We start from the raw sequence: 24,122 nt of genomic DNA, 5'->3' as shown, positions 1-24,122 counted from the left end.
TTCTGCCAGTTGTCACCGACCTCCCTACACTGGTCGCCCAGCAAGCCCTAAAGATCGCCCAACGAAATCAACAGCTGGCATACTTGACCTCCGTGACACTGCATCTTCAGTCACAGATACAGCAAATTCAGTCACAGCTACAGCTGCAACAACCATCTCCTCCGCCGGCTCCTGCAACTCCTCCGCAGCAACCGGCCGCTCCTAACCCCTGCTTGTCCCTGCCGGACAAATTTGATGGGGTCCGCAATGATCCTGCCACAGCCACAGTCCAGTCCTACTTCGCTGAGGTCCGTGGTGTCTTCGAGGAGCCTGCCCGAGCCTCTTCTGCCAAGACTGCCCTGCTGAACCTGGTCCAGGGTGTTTCTTCCGTTGGCGAGTACGCCATTCAGTTCCGTGCTCTTGCTTCCGAGTTGTCCTGGAATAGTGAGATTCTCTGCGCGACCTTTAAAAAAGGCCTATCCAGCAACATTAAAGATGTTCTGGCCGCACGAGAAACTCCTGCTAACCTGCATGAACTCATTCATCTTGCCACTCGCATTGACATGCGTTCTTCCGGATGGCGTCTGGAGCTCCGCCTGGATATGGACTTTGTTCGCACGAGGCGTTTTTTCTCCCCGGCTCCTCTCTCCTCTGGTCCTCTGCAATCCGTTCCTGTGCTTCCCGCCGCGGAGGCTATGCAAGTTGACCGGTCTCGCTTGACACCTCAAGAGAGGACACGACGCCGCATGGAGAATCTTTGCCTGTACTATGCCGGTACCGAACACTTCCTGAAGGATTGTCCTATCCGTCCTCCCCGCCTGGAAAGACGTACGCTGACTCCGCACAAAGGTGACACAGTTCTTGATGTCTACTCTGCTTCTCCACGCCTTACTGTGCCTGTGCGGATATCTGCCTCTACCTTCTCCTTCTCTACTATGGTCTTCTTGGATTCCGGATCTGCAGGAAAAATTTTTTTGGCCTCTCTTATCAACAGGTTCTACGTCCCTGTGACCAGTCTCGCCAGACCCCTCTACATCTATTGTATTAACAATGAAAGATTGGACTGTCTCATGCGTTTCCGCACAGAACCCTCCTAATGTGCATCGGACCTCATCACGGAAAAATTGACTTTTTTTTCCTCAGGTTCTTTGGCCCCAAGAAGAGGGGGAGACCCAAGGGGGGGGGTACTGTTACGCCGAGCGCTCCGGGTCCCCGTTCCTCCCCGGAGCGCTCGCCTCATCCTCGTTGCTGCAGCGCCCCGGTCAGATCCACTGACCGGGTGCGCTGCGGTCCCGCCTCCAGCCGGGATGCGATTCGCGATGCGGGTGGCGCCCGCTCGCGATGCGCACCCCGGTCCCCGTACCTGACTCGCTCTCCGTCGGTCCTGTCCCGGCGCGCGCGGCCCCGCTCCCTAGGGCGCGCGCGCGCCGGGTCTCTGCGATTTAAAGGGCCAGTGCACCTATGATGGTGCCTGGCCCAATCTTCCAATTAGCTTAATTAGTTTCCACCTGTGCACTTCCCTATATCACCTCACTTCCCCTGCACTCCCTTGCCGGATCTTGTTGCACTTGTGCCTAGTGAAAGCGTTCCCTTGTTTGTTCCTAGCCCGTGTTCCTGACCTCCTGCCGTTGTCCCTGACTACGAACCTTGCCGCCTGCCCCCGACCTTCTGCTACGTCCGACCTTGCTTCTGCCTACTCCCTTGTACCTCACCTATCTTCAGCAGTCAGAGAGGTGAGCCGTTGCTAGTGGATACGACCTGGTCACTACCGCCGCAGCAAGACCATCCCGCTTTGCGGCGGGCTCTGGTGAAAACCTGTAGTGGCTTAGAACCGGTCCACTAGCGCGGTCCTCGCCATCCCTCTCTGGCACAGAGGATCCACTACCTGCCAGCCGGCATCGTGACAAGGACTCACCGCAAGATGGGAAATTTGTGCCTGTACTGCGCTAGTACTGAACATTTCCTTAAAGACTGTCCAATCCACCCTCCGCGTCAGGGAAACGCACGCACCTAGTAAGCGTGGGAGAGGTGTTACTAGGTATGAATTCATCCTCTCCACGTCTGACTATTCCTGTGCGGATTTCTCCTTCCGCTAATTCCTCCTTCTCTGCGGTGGCCTTCCTGGACTCAGGATCTGCAGGAAACTTTATTGAAGCCTCATTTATGAACAGATTCAACATTCCTGTTATCCGTCTCATCAAACCCTTCTTCATTTCTTCTGTGAATGGAAAAAGACTGGACTGCACCGTGCTTTACCGCACTGAACCGTTGCTCATGACCGTCGGTGTTCTTCATCAAGAAAAAATTGAATTTTTTGTTTTGCCTAACTGTACCTCAGACATCCTTCTTGGTCTGCCCTGGCTCCAGTGTCATACTCCTACCCTCGACTGGACCACTGGGGACATTAAATCCTGGGGCTCTTCCTGCTACAAACGCTGCCTCAAGTCTGTACCAACCAACCAAGTCTCCATCGCTACTCCTTTGCCTGACCTTCCAAAGATCTATCAGGACTTCTCAGACGTCTTCTGTAAAAAACAGGTGGAGGTCTTATTACCACATAGACCCTACGACTGTCCCATTGACTTGCTTCCTGGTACCACACCACCACGTGGCAGAATTTACCCTCTCTCCGCTCCCGAAACTAAGGCCATGACAGAAAACATACCGGAGAACCTAAAGAAATGTTTCATAAGGAAATCTTCTTCTCCAGCCGGTGCGGGGATCTTCTTTGTTGCCAAAAAGTATGGTTCGCTACGCCCCTGCATAGACTATCGTGGCCTCAATAAAATCACAGTAAAAAAAAACACTACCCTCTGCCTCTCATCTCTGAACTCTTTGACGGTCTGCGCGGAGCAAAAATTTTCACTAAACTCGACCTTAGGGGAGCTTATAACCTCATCAGAATTCGTGAAGTAGATGAGTGGAAAACCGCTTTTAACACCCGAGACGGCCACCTCGAGTATCTCTTTATGCCATTTGGACTTTGCAATGCCCCTGCAGTATTTCAAGACTTTGTCAATGAAATTTTCCGGGACTTACTATATACCTGTGTTGTTGTTTATTTAGACGACATCCTAATCTTTTCCTCCAACCTAGAAGAGCATCGGTTCCAAGTCCGTCAAGTGCTCCAGTGCCTTAGTGTAAATCATCTTTACGCTAAGCTTGAAAAATGCCTTTTTGAACGCAGCTGTCTTCCTTTCCTGGGGTACCTGGTCTCTGGACAAGGTCTTCAAATGGATCCTGCTAAGCTCTCCGCAGTCTTGTATTGGCCACGCCCCTCTGGACTCCGTGCTATCCAGCGCTTTCTCGGATTCGCCAACTACTATCGTCAGTTTATTCCCCATTTCTCCACCATCGTTGCTCCTATTGTGGCACCAACAAACGCGAATCCGAGGTCCTGGCCTCCCCAAGCGGATGAAGCTTTCACTCGCCTTAAGGCTGCCTTCGCTTCTGCACCAGTCCTGTCCAGGCCTGATCCACTAAAGCCTTTATTTCTTGAGGTTGACACCTCCTCTGTGGGAGCTGGATCTGTCCTTCTCCGAAAAAACGCCAAAGGAAAGAACATCACTTGCAGTTTCTTCTCCAAAACTTTTTCCCCTCCTGAAAAAAATGTATTCTATAGGAGATCGAGAATTGTTGGCCATCAAGTTGGCAACTGAAGAATGGAGACACCTTCTGGAGGGATCCCTTCACCCCATCACCATGTACACTGACCATAAAAACCTGTCGTAGCTCCAATCCGCCCAGCGGTTAAATCCTCGCCAAGCCAGATGGTCCTTGTTTTTTGCCCGCTTCAATTTTCAAATTCATTTTCGTCCTGCAGACAAGAATGTCAGGGCTGATGCTCTATCACGTTCCACCGATGCCTCAGAAGCCGAAACCCTTCCTCAGCACATCATACACATCACAGTGTCTGATCTCGTCTGCTCCTGTTTCTCTTGTACGAATTCCTCCAGGAAAAACGTATGTACCACCATGTCTTCGCCTCCGGACACTCAAATGGGGCCATTCCTCCCATCTGGCTGGTCACGCTGGAATTAAAAAATCTTTACAGTTGATTGCCAGACACTATTGGTGGTCCTCCCTGGAAAAAGATGTTACCGATTTCGTCCGGGCTTGTACAGTGTGTGCACATGACAAGACTCCACGCCAGAAGCCTGCAGGTCTTCTCCTTGGGTCAATCTTCTGCCTTGGGCCGAGTTCTCGTACAATTTCAAAAATTCTGAGTCCTCCTCCAAATCTCCATTTTTTGTGGTGTACGGCCGTCACCCGCTGCTCCCCCTCCCCATTCCCACTTCATCTGGAGTGCCTGCCATGGATGATTTAACCCAGGACTTTTCCTCTATCTGGAAGGAGACTCAAAAGTCGCTCCTATTGGCCTCTTCTCGCATGAAGAGACATGCAGATAAAAAGAGAAGAACTCCCCCTGTCTTTGCCCCTGGTGACAAAGTGTGGCTCTCTGCCAAATACATACGGTTTCGTGTCCCCAGTTAAAAGCTGGGTCCTCGTTACCTCGGGCCATTTAAAATTAAAAACCAAATCAATCCTGTCTCCTACAAGCTCCATCTTCCTTCTTCTCTTCGTATTCTTAACTCTTTCCATGTTTCTCTGCTCAAACCTAGTATGTACGATAATAACCGAGTTATCCAGCTGAGTTATCCAGCACAATTCCAGCTGACACGCCGGCAACAAAGATTTAGGTGAGTGTACACATGAATGTTATGACTCACTGTTTAGTAGAAAGTTTCTTTCAGATTTATTCAAGTATATTCAGGTAATTCGTTGTCTCGCAGGACATCAGGTTAGCAGCACTGTATGCAAGCAGCAAAGGTGGAAACAAGCTCCGTGCTCCCTTCAGTCATGGCCCAACGTTTCAGGGGCAAGCCCTCTTAGTCATGCGCAATGACTGACCGGAACATGAGCATGTCTCTGCTCAAACCTCTCATACTTAACCGCTTTTCTCCCAAGGTCACTGTTCCTGCTCCTGTCTCTGGCTCCTCGGATGTCTATTCTGTCAAGGAAATCCTCGCCTCCAAGATCATCCGAGGTAAAAAAAAATTTTGGGTTGATTGGGAGAACTGTGGCCCCAAAGAAAGGTCTTGGAAACCCGAGGCCCATATCTTGGACAAGGAGCTCATTTATACATTTTTGGGTTCCAAAAAGAGGGGGAGACCTAAGGTGGGGGGGGTACTGTAACGTCGAGCGCTCCGGGTCCCGATGCATCCCAGGAGCGCTCACGGCGTCTCCCTGCTTCCAGCGCTCGGTCAGCGCCGCTGACCACGGGCGCTGCTCCACTCCCACCGGTGGGGACGCGATCCGTGGGATGGGAATTGCCCGCTCACGGACCGCGTCCCAGGTCTCTTACCCACCACATCCTCCTTCACTGCCCTCTCTAGGGCGCGCGCGCGCCGGCTCTATGAACTTTAAAGGGCCAGTGCACCACTAATTGGTGCCTGGCCCAATCAGTTCAAAACATATAAAAACCCTCTTCCCCTTCCTGTCCTTGCCGGATCTTGTTGCCCTAGTGCCCTGAGAAAGCGTTTTGTGTATCCCTAGCCTGTGTATCCAGACCCTTGCCGTTGCCCCTGACTACGAACCTTTGCCGCCTGCCTTGACCTCTTGCTACGTCCGACCTTGCCTCCGTCTTGTCCTTGTGTACTACGCCTATCTCAACTGTTAGTGTGGTTGAGTCACTATCGGGGGATACGAACTGGGAGTTACCGCCGCAGCAAGTCCATCCCGCTTTGCGGCGGGCTCTGGTGAAAACCAGTAACTTCTTAGAACCGGTCCCCTGGTACGGCCCACGTCATCGCCTCACTAGCACAGAGGATCCACTACCTGCATACTAGTTCGGTTCCTGACAACCTGCAGAGCGAAAAAGGAAGAAGAGAGAACACACTGTGGACTGCATGGGGAAGGAAAGGAAAAGAGAGTATGGGTGTTTTTTTTTATCTTAGCAAGGTGGCAACTATGTAGGGAAGTCTGCTTACAGGTGGCAACTATCTATGGGGAATTTACCTACATGGAGCATCCATCTGGGGAGGGGCTTCTTACCTACACGGTTCAGCGGTCTCCAGGGGGGTCGACCTAGAGGGGGCAACTATTGTATCTCAAATGAGCAGATGAAGGAGGGGCAGGCGGAGAGATGTGATGGTTACGTGACAGGAAGTGATGTGATTTAAAAAAAAGTATCGGTAATTGGTATTGATGAGCTATGTGTACATCTGTGCCATGGTGCTTGAGGAAGTTAAGTTGAGTAAAAAGTCAGCTCATAATTGACAATGAACTTTGCTATTCAAATTATGATGTAAACTTTTATTCATTGTTCCGTGATGAAATAAAAACAACTGGGAGAAAAAACAATATAACATAATCTTTAATAGATAAAAATAAAACTGCAATGTTTTCATTTTATATTTCAGCTTAAAGGGGATCTCACTTGAGCTCTGATGTCATTAGCAGACCGATACGCCCCTCCGCTATATAGCTCAAATATACAGGCATTCACATGTGGTACATTCAATATAGCTAATGGTATGTAAAGCAGTGTCCATTGTGAACTCTCACCATAGAATGCTGGATTGTAGATTTCCCTAATATATTAAAATGATCATAATTTATTCCATCGTGAGCACCTAACATTTTTACGGAGAAATTCTTGAAGCTCTTTCCAACTAGTTTCCTGTGCTCTGCAGTGAGCCACGAGCTCCCCACCCCAAGTCAAAGGAAGTGGAAAGAATGTGGACTGTGATACTGAACAGAAGGGGGAACCCGGAGGCTCTAGAAGATGTCCCGCTCCTGGGTAACATCGCAAGTACACATCCTTCTTGCCGTACTTTACTGCCCTGGCATTTGCTTCCCTAGCAAAAAACAAGCTGTTGTAATTCTCGTCTTTGTCTCCCACTAAAAAGAGGATGGGACCTCTGGCTTTCTCCAGGGGAAGTATAGAGTCCTGGTGTTCTGGTTTTCCTGGATCATCCAAAAAGTTTAACAGAGAGAGGGACCCGAAGTCTGTGATCAAAAGTCTTTCTGCTTTGTAGGGTATTCCGCTCAGAGCAAGATCACCATAAATAAGGCTGTTACCATTCACAGCGTTGGTTCCATTGATGCATACTGTAGCAGCAACCTGAGGCAGGTAAGACGCCATGGCCAAAGCTATCTCAGCTCCTTTACATATAGCGACCACTCCAATTCCATCACTTGACACCTGAAAGGTAGAATATGTTGTGACATTGGTTCATTGAATTACAGCATATGTGTATTATCCTCTGGGGCACTATAGGTTGAGCTAATTTGATCTACGGCAGTTCAGTGGCAATGCTTTTGTCTTTTGGCAATTAAAGGGCTACTCCACTGGCCAGTGTTTGGAAGTAAATGCTCCGAACGCTGTTTTCATGCTGCGGGGATCCGCCAAGCCCCTCATGACATCACGGCCACGCCCCCTCAATGCAAGTCAATGGGAGGGGACGTGACATGTGTCACGTCCCCTCCCATAGACTTGCATTGAGGGGGCTTGGCTGTGATGTCATGAGGGGCGTGGCCGACCCCCGCAGCCGGAGCATTTACTTACGAACGCTGGCCAGTGCAATACCCCTTTAAATAGTGTTAAATGGGTTGTCCTATTAAGACTAACCCTTCTATACCATTAGCTTCTCCAGCGTATATATTTGCCCAACAACGTCTGTCACAGGGGAAATGCAGTACTCATATCTGCTCTGGCTCACGGATAGGGAATATGACCAACCCTCCAAAAAAGATCTAGCATTATCATTAAATAGCTACGGGTGCCCTGATCAAGCACAGTTTCTTGATTTGCCCATCTGTTACCAAGATATGAGGGTGTATAATTTGTCTGACAATTCAGGGAATCAGTGAGATGGGTGTGAACTGAATTTTAATAAAGGGAGTGGAAATCAGGTGATTATAAAGACATATATACCCCTCACTGTACAACATTTGCACCCCCTGAAAGTATAATCCTACCCATCGTCTGTCACTCCCACTTTTAACCTTAAGGACTCAGGGTTTTTCCGTTTTTGCACTTTCGTTTTTTCCTCCTTACCTTTTAAAAATCATAACCCTTTCAATTTTCCACCTAAAAATCCATATTATGGCTTATTTTTTGCGTCGCCAATTCTACTTTGCAGTGACATTAGTCATTTTACCCAAAAATGCACGGCGAAACCGAAAAAAAAATCATTGTGCGACAAAATCGAAAAGAAAATGCCATTTTGTAACTTTTGGGGGCTTCCGTTTCTACGCAGTGCATATTTCGGTAAAAATGACACCTTCTCATTATTCTGTAGGTCCATACGGTTAAAATGATACCCTACTTATATAGGTTTGATTTTGTCGCACTTCTGGAAAAAATCATAACTACATGCAGGAAAATTTATACGTTTAAAAATGTCATCTTCTGACCCCTATAACTTTTTTATTTTTCCACGTACAGGGCGGTATGAGGACTCAATTTTTGCGCCGTGATCTGAAGTTTTTATTGGTATGATTTTTGTTTTCATCTGACTTTTTGATCACTTTTTATTCATTTTTTAATGTTATAAAAAGTTACCAAAATACGCTTTTTTGGACTTTGGAATTTTTTTGCGCGTACGCCATTAACCGTACGGCTTAATTAATTATATATTTTTATAGTTCGGACATTTACGCATGTGGCGATACCACATATGTTTATTTTTATTTTTTTTTACACTGTTTTATTTTTTTTATGGGAAAAGGGGGGTGATTCAAACTTTTATTAGGGAAGGGGTTAAATGACCTTTATTAACACTTTTTTTTAACTTTTTTTTTGTAGTGTTATAGCTCCCATAGGGACCTATAACACTGCACACACTGATCTCTCATCCTGATCACAGGCGTGTATTAACACGCCTGTGATCAGCATTATCGGCGCTTGACTGCTCCTGCCTGGATCTCAGGCACGGAGCAGTCATTCGTCGATTGGACACCGAGGAGGCAGGTAAGAGCCCTCCCGGTGTCCGATCAGCTGTTCGGGACGCCGCGATTTCACCGCGGCGGTCCCGAAAAGCCCGACTGAGCAGCCGGGATACTTTCAGTTTCACTTTAGAAGCGGCGGTCAGCTTTGACCGCCGCTTCTAAAGGGTTAATACCGCACATTGCCGCGATCGGCGATGTGTGGTATTAGCCGCGGGTCCCGGCCGTTGATTAGCGCCGGGACCCACGCGATATGATGCGGGATCGCGGCGCGATCCCGCTTCATATCGCGGGAGCCGGCGCAGGACGTAAATAAACGTCCTGCGTCGTTAAGGGGTTAAATTAAAATTCATGCCCATCTGACTAATTCCCTGAAGTGTCAGACAAATTATAAACCCCTTAATATCTCAGGAACAGAAGGGACTATCAAAAAGTACTAATAAGGCTTGTGATCATGGCAACCTGAATTATTTAATGTTTTTTAGGAGTTGGCCACATGTCCCCTTTAGTCCCTTGAGGACAATTTTTTTTTTTTGCATTTTCCTTTTTTGCTTTTTAAATGAGTACTCTGGTGCAGAGTATTCCTGCTCCGTCCTGCCCGGGCTGCAAAAAAAAAGAAAATAAACCATCTCTCAACTTCCTGGGTTCCCGCGGAGCGCCACTACAGATGATCGGTCCTCCGGTCCATCCTCTTCATACTTCCGGGTGTAACGAAGCGTCACATGGCGCTCAGCCTATTGCCGGCTGCCGCGATGTTCTGCCTCGGCTGGCGATAGGCTGAGCACCATGTGACGCTTCGTTACCCCCTTAAGTATGAAGAGGATGAACTGGAGAACCAATCAGCTGTAGTGGCGCTCCGTGGGAACCCAGGAAGGTGAGGGATAGTTTATTTTCATTTTTTTTGCAGCCCGGGCAGGACGGAGCAGGAATACTCTGCACTAGAGTACTCCTTTAAAAAGCAAAAAAGGAAAATGCAAAAAAAAAAAAATTGTCCTCAAGGGACTAAAGGGGACATGTGGCCAACTCCTAAAAAACATTAAATAATTCAGGTTGCCATGATCACAAATCTTATTAGTGCTTTTTGATAGGACGGAGCAGGAATACTCTGCACCAGAGTACTCCTGTAAAGGGGTTCTTCGATGCTTAGACATCTTATCCCCTATCCAAAGGATAGGGGATAAGATGCCTGATCATGGGAGTCCCGCCTCTGGGGACCCCCGGGATCTTGCACGCGGCACCCAGTTTGTAATCAGTCCCCGGAGTGTGTTCGCTCCGGGTCTGATTACCGACGACCACAAGGCTAACGGCATGTGACGTCACGCCTCCGCCCCGTGTGACGTCACGTTTATTGTTAAGTGTAAGCTCAAAGCTGCTCTCGCACCGTTTGCACAGATCAGTGCAGAAAGACTAAGCTGACGCTGGACAATACAGTTACCAGGGCAACTGTATGGCAGCCAGCAGGTTGCATGAACAAGTCCCATTCATCAGAAAATGCTTGCTATGTGTTGTACAGTTGCCGCAACAAGTGTACTGCCAAGAATCAGCTGCCTCTTTGTGCACCGATCTATGCAGATTGGGAGGGAGACAGCTTCTTCTATTTTAAAGGAATTGTCCAAAACACATACAAAGATGAGCATGAGATATTTAAGATCTAGAGGTAACACTTCCAGATTTTTCCTTTATCCAACTCATGTCAGTGGAGATCACTGTTTTCAGTGCCGTCACCATACAGTAAAAGGTGTTTATGTCCCTTTGGACCTTTGACATTTTCTAAAAAAAAAAAAAAAGAATTCTAACTTACTTTTGGATGAGCACACAGAAATTGAGCGGCTTCTTCAAAATACTTTAAATCCATTTCACCGAGATAACCAGGCAAATCATCATACGCAAAATAAGCCAAGGCGAGAGAGGCAAAACCGCGGCTAGCCAGGAGGCTACTACGGAATTCTATCAGACCACCGACACCTCCAAACATGTCAATAACTCCAGGAAAGGGCCCTTCACCTATTGAGACGACATGATGGAAATATTATTTCAACCATATTTAAAAAGGACGGTGAGAAAAATTTGAGATGGCCTTGGGGCTATGCTGTGTGCTGCCCATGCTGAAGAGAGCTCCACAGATAGCCAAGGCCTTCGACCTCCACCAGAGGCATAGCTTGTAGCTTCTGGGCCTCAATGCAAAATTATAATACTGGTCTCTTATGGGGAAGATGTGCTTTGGGGCCACCATAGGCACCAGGGCCCCGATGCGACTACTACCTCTGCTACCTCTATTGCTATTCCCCTGACCACCACCAATCGTAATATCCGTTGTTTATCAATATTATTTATCAGTTCCATTAGATTAAGGCATGGAGGGGTTATTTGGTCACTGAATGTTGGTATTCGTTTAGCAATCTTTGAAGGTATTTACATAGCTTCTCTACTGCATATTATTTTATTATTGGATCTTATGATGGCGGCAGTTATTAAATGGTTATTTAGTCAACCATAAAGAGTATTTTCTGGGCACCAAACTACATATAACCATGAACGATATGGTACTTTGTACACTGTATAGCAGTACACCAGCAGCTACCGCCCCAGACATTACTCAACATAAGGCTGGCCCTGGTCTCAATTTATTCCAGTTTCGCTACATAGTCTTTTTATATGTGTAGATAGATAGCAATGAAGAAAATCAGCCGCATTCACCATAACGTCCATGCAGATTTTCATTTATTCCTTGTTGTATCAAATGCAGTGAAACAGGGCCATTAATAGCCGGCGTCTAGGACACCGAGAGAAAACCTACAGTTAAATTTTTTTTAACTTGTTACTTTGCTGGCTGTATGTAGTAATTAGGGGGATAGCAATCTCCAAGATTTTAATTTGTGAGTTGTCCTCTCCTATAGAGTTAGTAGTAGTTTCTCCCCAGTTGTCTATGCTTTCTTTGTGCAGGAATAGTTTATTCCTGTCTATTTCCATGATATCTTCTTTGACTTATTGTAGTTGGGCTTTCTTATATCCCTTTTCTATAAATTTTTGTGTTAGTGTATACTCTTCTTCTTGGAAATCAGCCTCCTGGGTGCAGTTTCCCTTTACTCGAAGAAACTGGCTGTGGGGTATATTATGCATCCAGAGGGGGAGGTGACAACTGTTTCAGTGAATTTAGCTGTTGCTATCCGTGGGTTTGTGGTAGATTTTAGTGACTATTTGATTTTCCGTGATGGTAATGGTTAAATCTAAAAAAAATTATTTCCTGATGGCTATAGGTAGCCGTAAAATTTAAATAAAAAGCATTTTTATTAATATCCTTTAAAAATTCTTCTAGTGTTTCCACCGTTCCACTCCAAATAAAAACCACATCGTCGATAAAACGCTTCCAGGTTCCCATGCGGTGTGTCACCGGTAAAAATAGCTTGTTCTTCCCAGTGACCTACATACAAGTAGCTAGGTGCGAAACTGGTCCCCATTGCGGTCCCCCACTTTTGAATAAAAAATTGGTCCTCATTTTTAAAATAGTTATGTTCCAGAATTAACTGGATGCAGTCTCCTATGAATTGTACTTGCACCATAGGGATATCATTATCCTGTTTGAGAAAGTGTTCTGCCGCCTCCCTTCCTTTCTGCTGCTTGATTATAGTGTACAGAGATGTGACATCGAGGGTCCCCAGGATGTAATTTCTCTGCCACTTGATATCTCCTAGAATCTTCAAAACATGCGTGGTATCTTTTAGATATGCGGGGAGTTTAGTAACACATTTTTGGAGTTGTAGATCCACATAATGCAACAAATTTGCAGTAAGGCAATTGACCCCCAAAATTACTGGTCTCCCCAGTGGGTTGTCCTTTGCTTTGTGGATCTTGGGGATTTGATAAAATATAGGAATTTGAGGTGAGTTTGTCATAAGGTACTCAAATTCTTTTTTATTGATGATTTCCAAATTGAACCCTTTCAAGAGTATTGTTTTAAGTCTTTTTTAAAAGACTCGGTGGGGTTGTTTTTTAATTTCCCATATGTCTGGGTATCCCCTAATAATCGTAGGCATTCTGTGTGGTAGTTCTCCTGATTCAGAACTACTATGCTCCCGCCCTTATCGGCAGGGCCCACCACAATATTATTATTTGTTTGTAACAATTTTAAAGCTTTTTGTTCTGTGGTTTTTAAATTTCCTTTAGTGTATTTGTGATTTATTTAGATTTTCCGTAGGTCCCTGATGACCATTGCTTCAAAAGTGTGGAAAGATTCATAATATTCGTTTTGAGGAAAGAATTTAGATTTTTTAGTGAGGGTTGTATTTTTTCTTCAAAGTAAATTAGCCAGCAAAGTAACAAGTTCAAAAAAATTGTTATGAACCACTGGGATATCCTCAAGAATGATAAAACAATAATGGCATTATTAGCAAAAGTTCAGAAAAACACAAAGGGGGTAACCTATGCACTCAAATGCCCCTGTGAAAAACTTTACATTAGGAGAACTGGTTGAACTTGATGGACATATGTCTTTTTTTGACCGTACTAACTATGTAACTATGTAACAAAAAGATTATTATATCAGAGAATTTCTGAACATTTGTATAACATAAACCATGGATTTGAGAGTCACCCCCTCTTAAATCACTTTAAAATGATGGACAATTCTAACATGAAAGGATCCATATTTTTTGCAATGGAACAAATCATACCTCACTGGAGAGGGGGGGACAACATCTCCCAGATGTCCCGGGCTGAAACCCGTTGTATTTTCACCCTTGACACCGTGGCCCACAAGGGAATAAATATGGAGATGGTGTTGTTCAGGTTCCTTTAATACAAGGCATATACCCCCAAACGAATATCAAAACGTATATAATACTCGTACAGCACAACTGTTCCTTGTTCTCCCTTTTTTTTTTATTAAAAAATAATTCATTACCATTTTTTCCTTTTCCTAAACACAAATAAGTAGAACGTCTCAAAAGGGAGTAATACAAGTTTAACGATACACCTAATCTTCCCCATACCAATTATTATACTACCAGTAATATAATGATAAAAAAACATTTTCACAAAAAATCCACCTACCAGCTGCGGACATATAAGGAGGGTGATCCCAGACTAACAAGCACTCCCAGACGAAGGAAACCGTTAGTTTCCGAAACGTGTCGGAGCTTTTTGGTCCTCTCTTGCACCAGTAGTGACGTCACTTGCACACGCGAACTCAGGATCATCCACTACTTACCGAGTAGCTTGAACGGGATCTGGTAGAGATGCCACTGGCCGGGGCTGTCTCCCAGACCGTTCGGATCACTGCACAGGAAGATCCCCGGGACTCCGAACAAACCGGACAATCATCCCAGGATCAACCATCAGGTACCCCTTATTCTTTAGGGCACACCGTCAGCTACATCGCCCCACCGCTTTCCAATTTTTGCACATCCATTTATTTTTTTTATTTTTTCCTCGGAAAAATCGGGTGCGACTGCAGAGCACTGCAATAGCGCACCGACACCTTTATTTTTTATACAGCTTTCTTCAATACTATAAATAAGTCGCATAAAGTAACTGTTGCTTAAACAATTCGCAGGAAAATAAACATAAAGTGAATCCTCATAGCAGCAGTGCATTTCACCAACCGACATTTGTATAAATGCCCTCTATTTCTTATAAATCATGCAAGTGCTGGGCAAAGTATCTATAATATCTGTTCCGTAAACAATACTACATTCTTCATTAATCTACTGTCATTATTGTCAGTTCTTTTTTCAGAACATAAGCAGTACTATTGAAAAAAACGCTTCATAAACCCACAAGGACTTCCATCTAAAAAGAGCCATTAAAACACAATAAACACAACAATCAAAATAACAATCACACAAATATATACTCACTGTATCTGTAGATTCCTCTGAAATCAATCTTTGCCGCTTCAATCAACTTGCTCCCTCTGATACACAGCCTGTTTCCTCTGAGCAGGTATTATATCATAAACATACACTGTGATACTATTTTTACAATTCCACAGCATATATCCAATTGATTTTTACCATATGTTAACATAGGTTCACATTGCTTTCACCGTGATCTATGTCCATTCCCCAAACGGAGGGATCATAAGACCCTCGACAGCTATAATTGCATTATAGGTACATGCCATAGATACTCCTGGCCTCGTACAGATACAGTCATCCTTGATTAGTATATATCTTTTTCTTTTCTCAGCACCTACGTTGCCCCTTCAAACATCTAGGAAATACGTCACCTTCGGAACACCATCATCTACTTAAAGTGACATCCCCCTTTTAATCCCTTTTACACACCTGTGCTCTTTTACATTTTTATATGTTCAATAAATGTTCATTTCTATTTTAGCGCTGGTATTTATCCTTTATTTTTCTTGTACTTGATACATTTTTGTGGCATACAGGAATCCATAAATAATACCTGGCAGCTACGCGTTCAGTAAATTTGGAAGCGCTGGTATACAATAATTACACATATTCTTTATAATTTTTTATATGTGTAACAGTCAATGAAGAAACTAGTTATAGTACCTACCTGGTGGGAGAAAGAGTGCTCCTCGTACCCGTCCTTCTCTTATTAGTGTTCTCTGGACTCCGGGAGCTGTATACCATCTTTCAATGACTTTGGTGGCAGCAGGAGAATCTTCAGGAAGTGGAGTTAACACCAATAAAGTATATAGCTCCAGATGAAGAGAGAAGGGACTCCCCATCACATCACGTTTCATCAGCCTTAGAAATGGGATAACTGGCTTCAAACTCCAAAATAGACCCATTGGACAGACTCCATGAAAGTCTCCACCAGTGGCTGGAGATGTCTCCAGATCCACATTACCTTCCATATCTGTCTTGTAGAAAGCTCTAGAGTGAAATATCTGCCCCTTTCCTTCAGCCATGCCCGTAGAGTGATGACTTTCTCAGGGGGGAGTCCTGAAGCTTGGATCTTCACTGGTTCATCCACCAAAGAGATTTCAGGCGAGACTAATAGAATAACCATATCTGAAAAATCTATAAGGCGAATAATTATTATTTTATGCCTTGGTAAACTTGTTATATACAATCAGGGGGGGACTGACCGGCTGGTCCATTAGGCCGTCGTCTGAAGGCCCAGCCGGGAAAAGGGCCTGCTGTCCGCCGCCTGTCACATTAAATAAAAACATTTTTTTTTAAATTGCCTGCGCCACCCGAGCCCGGAGAACGGTGCTGCTGGCTGCTGTTTTGATTCTCCCACACAGCCACGGCAGCCCTGTAAGAGAACTGCAGTGGCTGCCTGGGAGAGGCGCTTTGAACTTTGGCGTGGTGCTGCTGCGCTTAGACGTAAGGTCACGTCACCGTGGGGGTGATGGGACCTCATGTCTAAGCTCAGCAGTGCCACGTCGGAGTTCACTGTACCACCGATCAGTGCGCCCGCCGCCCTGCTCTCTCTATCGTACAGGGCCCTGCTTGTCCTCAGGTATAGACCCCTGCTTGTCCTCAGTGTACCATCATGTAGGGGGCGGTGAAAGGCAGGTAGAAGATGGATTAGGCTTCCCAGTAGTGTTGAGCCGCATAGGCCATATTCGAATTCGCGATATTTCGCGAATATATGGACGAATATTCGTCATATGTTCGCTAAATTTGCACATTCGTAATAATCGCGTTTTATTTTCGCATATGCGAAAATGAGCATATACAAAAATTAACATAAGTGAAATTCGCATATGCGAAAATTAGCATATGCAAATTTTCGCGTATGCGAAAATTTGCCCGTCGGTCTCTCACAGTAGTATTAGAGCCTTCTTTATACCACACAAGCTGGAAGCAGAGAGGGATGATCACTGTGATGTGTACTGTGAAAAAAAAAATATATGAATATTTGTAATTACGAATATAAAGTGTTATATTCGCGAATAAAATTCGCATTGCGAATATTTGCAAGCAACACTACTTCCCAGCAGCACAGAGTATTTCTGGCAAGAACTGTAGTGAAGCAGACAGTCTGCCTCACTACAGTTCCCTCCAGAAATACTCTGTGCTGCTGTGCTATTTCTTTAATAAATCTAAGAGGCCTCAGCCTCACCAAAGCAGGCGGCAAAAAAAGTAAAGTGTGTGGCTTATAAATGCACCAGTTGCTATTTTTTAGCGGCCTTTCACCACATGATGGCACAGTCAGAGATGAGTTATATATCTGATTGTACCATCATGTAGTGAGCGGTGAAAGGCAGGTACTCCTGTGAAAAACTTTTTTTAAACAGAAAGTTAAACAGATTTGTAAATTACTTCTATTAAAAAAATCTTAATCCTTCCAGTACTTATGAGCGCCTGTATACTACAGAGGAAATTCTTTTCTTTTTGGATTTCTCTTCTGTCATGACCACGGTGCTCTCTGCTAACACCTCTGTCTGTGTCAGGAACTTTCCAAAGCAGGAGAAATTCCCCATAGCAAACATATGCTGCTCTGGACATTTCCTAAAATGGACACCACTCAGGGCCCCCGGACCAAATAAAGCAAGGGGTGGAGTCTTGCTGGGGCCCTTGCTTTATTTGTCTTGCTTTATTTGGTCCGGGGGCCCTGACTGGTGTCAGTCTGCCCCTGTATACAATACAGCCCAACCTACAGACATCATGCTATAGATCAGGAGGAGCTGAGCAGATGGTGTATACAATACAGTACAACCTGCAGGTATCATGTTATAGAGCAGGAGGAGCTGAGCAGCTGATGTATACAATACAGTACAATCTGCAGGTAACATGTTATAGAGCAGGAGGAGCTGAGCAGATGATGTATACAATACAGTACAATCTGCAGGTAACATGTTATAGAGCAGGAGGAACTGAGCAGATGATATATACAATACAGGAAAATTTGCAGGTATCATGTTATAGACCAGGAGGAGCTGAGCAGATGATGTATACAATACAGTACAATCTGCAGACATCATGTTATAGAACAGGAGGAGCTGAGCAGATGATATATACAATACAGTACAATCTGCAGGGATCATGTTATAGAGCAGGAGGAGCTGAGCAGATGATATATACAATACAGTACAATCTGCAGAAATCATGTTATAGAGCAGGAGGAGCTGAGCAGAGGATATATACAATACAGAACAATCTGCAGGTATCATATTATAGAGCAGGAGGAGCTGAGCAGATGATATATACAATACAGTACAATCTGCAGTTATCATGTTATAGAGCAGGAGGAGCTGAGCAGAGGATATATACAATACAGTACAATCTGCAGGTATCATGTTATAGAGCAGGAGGAGCTGAGCAGGTTATATATACAATACAGTAGACATCATGTTATAGAGCAAGAGGAGCTGAGCAGATGATATATACAATACAGTACAATCTGCAGGTATCATGTTATAGAGCAAAGAGCTGAGCAGATGATATATACAATACAGTACAATCGGCAGGTAACATGTTATAGAGCAGGAGGAGCTGAGCAGATGATATATACAATACAGTACAATCTGCAGGTATCATGTTATAGAGCAGGAGGAGCTGAGCAGATGATATATACAATACAATACAATCTGCAGACATCATGTTATAGAGCAGGAGGAGCTGAGCAGATGATATATAGGTGGTGAGGGTGTGTTGAGGGCAGATGTTATTACCCCCAGGCTAGGCATGGGGTCAAATAATGTCTCCAATGACAAGTTACGGAACAACAGCAGCTTTACTGAGGTAGATAGGTGTAATAGTCTTGACAGCTCAGTTAGGCCCAAGGAGGTAACCAGTGACTTCAGAGACTTTAGGGCTCGCTGGGACTTATAGTGGATTTGGACAATTTGCTGCAGGTTCACACTGACTGTATACAGACTGATCTTGACTGACTTCCCCCCGTATGTAGCTTACCAGGTTTTGATGTTCACCTGTGGGGCACTGGATTAGTGGAAGCGTTGCTGCGTGGTAGGCTTTAGGCCTCCTCAGGACACCAGACATTCTCTCACGACTTGACCTTGCTGCACTCAGTAGAGACCTAATCTCAAGAGAACTAGCTAGTTCCTCCCAGGGTTTTTATTAGGGAGACTCCCGAGGGGTCCCATAGGTCACCCTATAAGTCTGGTCACTGGTAACTTCCTTGGTTACAGTACATGACAACAGTATATAAAGGCACATAACAATATATACACATAACATTGGATAACATAGGCACTTAGTACTGTTTTTGGAACATAGATGAAAGGGGGGTCCAGTTATCACTGAAATAGTGTCCACTTGACAGGGCAGCAATGGTACAGGGGTGCAACACCTGTACTGGGCCACCACAATCTCCCCCTCTTAACAACAGCCGTCCTCGATGCTCAGTCCTGGAGGCAGAGGAATATGAAGTGGCCACTGAGGCCTGGTAGTAACAATAGAGACAGCTCCTGGGGCATCTGAATCCATGTCCTTCACAGGGCTGACAAACTGGGGAAAGAGTCCATGTGGCATTGCAATTAACGTCCTTATATGCTCCATTTGTTTTTAGAGTTTTAACCTGTTAAGGATCAAGGGCGTACCTGTATGCCCTGAGTCCGCTCCTGGCCCAGCCTCTAACAACGACCAGGACCCGTGGCTAATAGTGCGCGGCACTAATCAGGGTGTCGCGCACTATTAACCCTTTAGACACGGCATTCAAAGTTGATCGCCAGTGGGCTGTCCGGGATCGCCGTGGTGGTCTGTCCCGGATTTCACCGCAGCATCCCGAACAGCTGTAGGACAGCAGAAGGGTCCCCTTACCTGCTTCCTGGTGTCCGATCGCCGAATGATTGCTCAGTGCCTGAGATCCAGGCATGAGCAGTCAAGCAGCAGAATCATTGATCAATGGTTTCGATGAGAAACCATTGATCAATGAAAAGATCAGTGTGTGCAGTGTTATAGCCCCCTATGGGAGCTATAAGATTGCAAAAAAAGGGGGGAAAAAAGTTAATAAAAATCATTTAACCCCTTCCCTAATAAAAGTTTGAATCACCCCCCTTTTCCCATTTAAAAAAAAAAAAACTGTGTAAATAAAAATAAACATATGTGGTATTACCACATGCGGAAATGTCCGAATTATAAAAATATATTAGTTAAACCACACGGTCAATGGCGTACGCGCCAAAAAATTCAAAAGTCCAAAATAATGTATTTTTGGTCACTTTTTATATCATGAAAAAATGAATAAAAAGCGATCAAAAAATCAGATCAATACCAAAATGATACCGCTAAAAACTTCAGATCACGCCGCAAAACATGAGCCAGCAGGGGTCAGCAGATGACAATTTTAAATGTATACATTTTCCTGCATGTAGTTATGATTTTTTCCAGAAGTATTACAAAATCAAACCTATATAAGTAGGGTATCATTTTAACTCCTTGGGGACGGAGCCCATAATAACCCTAGGGACGGGAGCATTTTTTGCAATTCTGACCACTGTCACTTTAAGCATTAATAGCTCTGGGATGCTTTTACTTTTCATTCTGATTCCGGGATTGTTTTTTCGTGACATATTCTACTTCATAATAGTGGTAAATTTTTGTCATATGACATAAATTTATTTTTTGTCATATGACATAAATGGTAAATTTTTGTCATATGACATACATTTTTTTTTGTCATATGACAAATTTTTGTCATATGACATCATTTTGTTACATGACATTTTTGTCATATGACATTTTGTCATATATGACATGAGGGGAGGATTGGCAAATTCGGGAACATTTTGGTGACAATTACCCAAAATATTCCAGTGCTTCCTCATGATGGAGGTGATTTTATTCGATGCGTCAGAATAAGTAGATACAAAGGCAATGCGTTTGTCAACTTTCTTAGTATATCCCCCTGTTGTCAATAAAGAAGACCTCTCCAGTGGTAGTACCTTCTCTTTGCTCTCCCTAACTACCCTGTCTGGGTAGCCCGGTTTTTTAAGTCCTTCATCATTTTATTCAGCGCTGGCTCAATTTTTTCATTCTCACTAATTACCGTATCCTCCTTGCTCTTACCATCTGACTGGGGATCGTTTCCATGTCTATCATGCATAAACTGCTCCTATATGCAAAAAGCTTCCGACTTTAGACATACCTCCACTTTGAAAACATATAGAATAAATTTCTATTTAACTTGTGACACTGATTACGTCATACATGTCCTTAAATGTCCATGCAACCTCTTATATGTAGGTGAAACTACATTAAGTGTCAAGATTAGAATCAACCAACACAGATATTCAATTAGAAAGAATAGAACAGACTTACCGATACCATGTCATTTTGTAGAAATGGGACATAGTGAGAAAGATTTAACGTTTACAATCATTGATCATGTACCTCCATTCAAAAGAGGAGGAAATCGCACCACCGCTCTCAAAAAAAGAGAGCTGTGGTGGATTTATGCATTAGATACACCCAAGCCTAAAGGTCTTAATGTCGATTTTAAATTAACACACAAAATGTATAATGCCTAATTATCCAAGACTTAGTTTCTGTATTGATAAGGATTTTATTATGTACAAGTTTTTAGAACACATTTTCTTTTCTCTTGTTTCTACAGATGGTGCTGAGGAAGGGATGGACCACTCAAATATTTTATTTATTCACTGTTTCCTTAAAAAATTCTTGTTTATGCTAACTTATTGATTAGGTTGCTGGGCAGGTACTGTCTTATATCATGTAAATTATTTAATGGCTATTTTTCTCAATATGCGTCGCATGGCACCTTTGCACCCGGTGTTCGTCGCCTATGGCAACGTCACCGGTAAGCTTTGTGTGGTTTCGGCATGTGCGACATTGAATTACCGCACTGCCGTTATACCCTGTGCAGATTGCAGACGTTAGAGATGGCTGCCTGGCCAGTTTATGCATTTGCCCTTATGCAAGATGGCGCCCGGCTTCAGAAAGTGAAAGGACGCACGCGCGCCCTATACTGAAGCGTCGCCTGGCAACCTAGTCATGTGATAGACCTCTTTCATGTGTTTGCCACTATGCAAGATGGCGGTAGGCTTCAGAAAGAGAGAGGACGCATGCGCACCCTATACTGAAGTGTTGCCTGGCAACCCAGTCATGTGATCGGCCTCGTCTTGAGACCAGTTCCGGTTCTTGCTGTAATGTACCGGATACGCTACAAGACGGCGTCCTCATGGAATACAGTGCTTGCATAACAAGAATGGTGAGTGGATCCTCCCCCTCCCGCCCATCTGATATGAATACACAGCTGCAATTGATCACTAATTAATGGGAATATATATTTTTTAATATAATATGCACTTTTATATATAATGTTTTGCACATGAATATGTACCGTATATACTCGAGTATAAGCCGACCCGAGTATAAGCCGAGACCCCTAATTTCAACCCAAAATCCCAGGAAAAGTTATTGACTCGAGTATAAGCCTAGGGTGGGAAATACCTCATCCCCCCCTGTCATCATCCAGACCCGTCATTAACATCCTCATCATCATCATCCCCTTGTCATCATCCCACACATCCCCCCTTCATCATCCCCTTATCATCCCACACATCCCCCCTTCATCCCTTGTCATCATCCCACACATCCCCCCTTCATCATCCCCTTATCATCCCGCACATCCCCCCTTCATCATCCCCTTATCATCCCACACATCCCCCCTTCATCATCCCCTTATCATCCCACACATCCCCCCTTCATCATCCCCTTGTAATCATCCCACACCCCCCCCCTTCATCATCCCCACCCCCCTTCATCATCCCCACACCCGCCCCCCTTCATCATCCTCTTCTCATCATTCGCCCTCAGTGGTCTTCAACCTGCGGACCTCCAGAGGTTTCAAAACTACAACTCCCAGCAAGCCCGGGCAGCCATCGGCTGTCCGGGCTTGCTGGGAGTTGTAGTTTTGAAACCTCCGGAGGTCCGCAGGTTGAAGACCACTGCGGCCTTCAACATCATCCAGCCCCCTCTCACCCCCTTTAGTTCTGAGTACTCACCTCCGCTCGGCGCTGGTCCGGTCCTGCAGGGCTGTCCGGTGAGGAGGTGGTCCGGTGAGGAGGTGGTCCGGGCTGCTATCTTCACCGGGGGCGCCTCTTCTCCGCGCTTCCGGCCCGGAATAGAGGCGTTGCCTTGACAATGACGCAGAATTACGTTGGCAATGAACGCACCTCTGCGTCGTTGTCACGGCAACGTGACTATTCTGAGGCCGGGCCCGAAGCGCTTAGAAGAGGCCTCCCCGGTGAAGATAGCAGCCCGGAACACTATCCCACCGGACCACCTCCTCACCGGACAGTCCTGCAGGACCGGACCAGCGCCGAGCGGAGGTGAGTACTCAGAACTAAAGGGGGGTGAGAGGGGGCTGGATGATGTTGAAGGCCGCAGTGGTCTTCAACCTGCGGACCTCCGGAGGTTTCAAAACTACAACTCCCAGCAAGCCCGGACAGCCGATGGCTGCCCGGGCTTGCTGGGAGTTGTAGTTTTGAAACCTCTGGAGGTCCGCAGGTTGAAGACCACTGCGGGTGGGGGAGTTCACTCGAGTATAAGCCGAGGGGGGTGTTTTCAGCACGAAAAATCGTGCTGAAAAACTCGGCTTATACTCGAGTATATACGGTATGTATATTCCCTATATGTATGCACATTGCACTTTTTATATGCTATTGTACACTGTGAATTATATATGCACTTTATTGAATAATTATGTTATTGGTCCTGGGTGACCATAAAACCCCACCAGTCATGTCATTTGTTGCTGGAAAATGGTTTGGTGAGCAAACCGAAACGTCGCTGCACATTGTGTGAATAAACACCGCTTTTTTACACTTTAACTGGAGTTGCTGCTGCCTTCTTGGAACTATTGGAAGGAGTAAGATTTTTTAATTGAAGTAATTTACAAATCTGTTTAACTTTCCAGAGCCAGTTGATATATATATATATATATATATATATATATATATAAAGGTTTTGCCTGGAATACCCCTTTAAGATTTATATTAGATTCCCAAGTTTAATGTCTCTGTGTTTACTTTGAACTAAAAACACAATCTAACAAGCAGTCACATGGCGGCAAAATGACAGAGCCTAGAGGTGGCAGCAGCATGATGAGACCATAATCTGGCAGAATGAGACAGCCTGGAGTTGGCGGCAGCATGAGGAGACCATAGGGCCTCACCATCCCTAAGAGTAAAAGATGAAGTTTAAAATTTAAATTGAAGATTTATGGTAGCTAGTGGTACCATAAAAATTTTTAGGTAATGTCCCAGGCTCAGCAGCATCAGTTCA

At 44.9% G+C, this 24,122-nt stretch overlaps 1 pseudogene; it reads right to left on the bottom strand.

Annotated features, from left to right (window-relative positions):
* Positions 1-6,397: 6,397 nt before the first annotated feature.
* Positions 6,398-24,122, bottom strand: part of LOC130311749 (acyl-coenzyme A amino acid N-acyltransferase 1-like) — a 32,655-nt pseudogene continuing 14,930 nt past the window's right edge.

This window comes from Hyla sarda, chromosome 1 (assembly GCF_029499605.1).
Source record: "Hyla sarda isolate aHylSar1 chromosome 1, aHylSar1.hap1, whole genome shotgun sequence".
NCBI lineage: Eukaryota > Metazoa > Chordata > Amphibia > Anura > Hylidae > Hyla > Hyla sarda.
The sequence above is the reverse complement of the archived record's forward strand: the minus strand, read 5'-3'. Positions and strand labels throughout refer to the sequence as shown.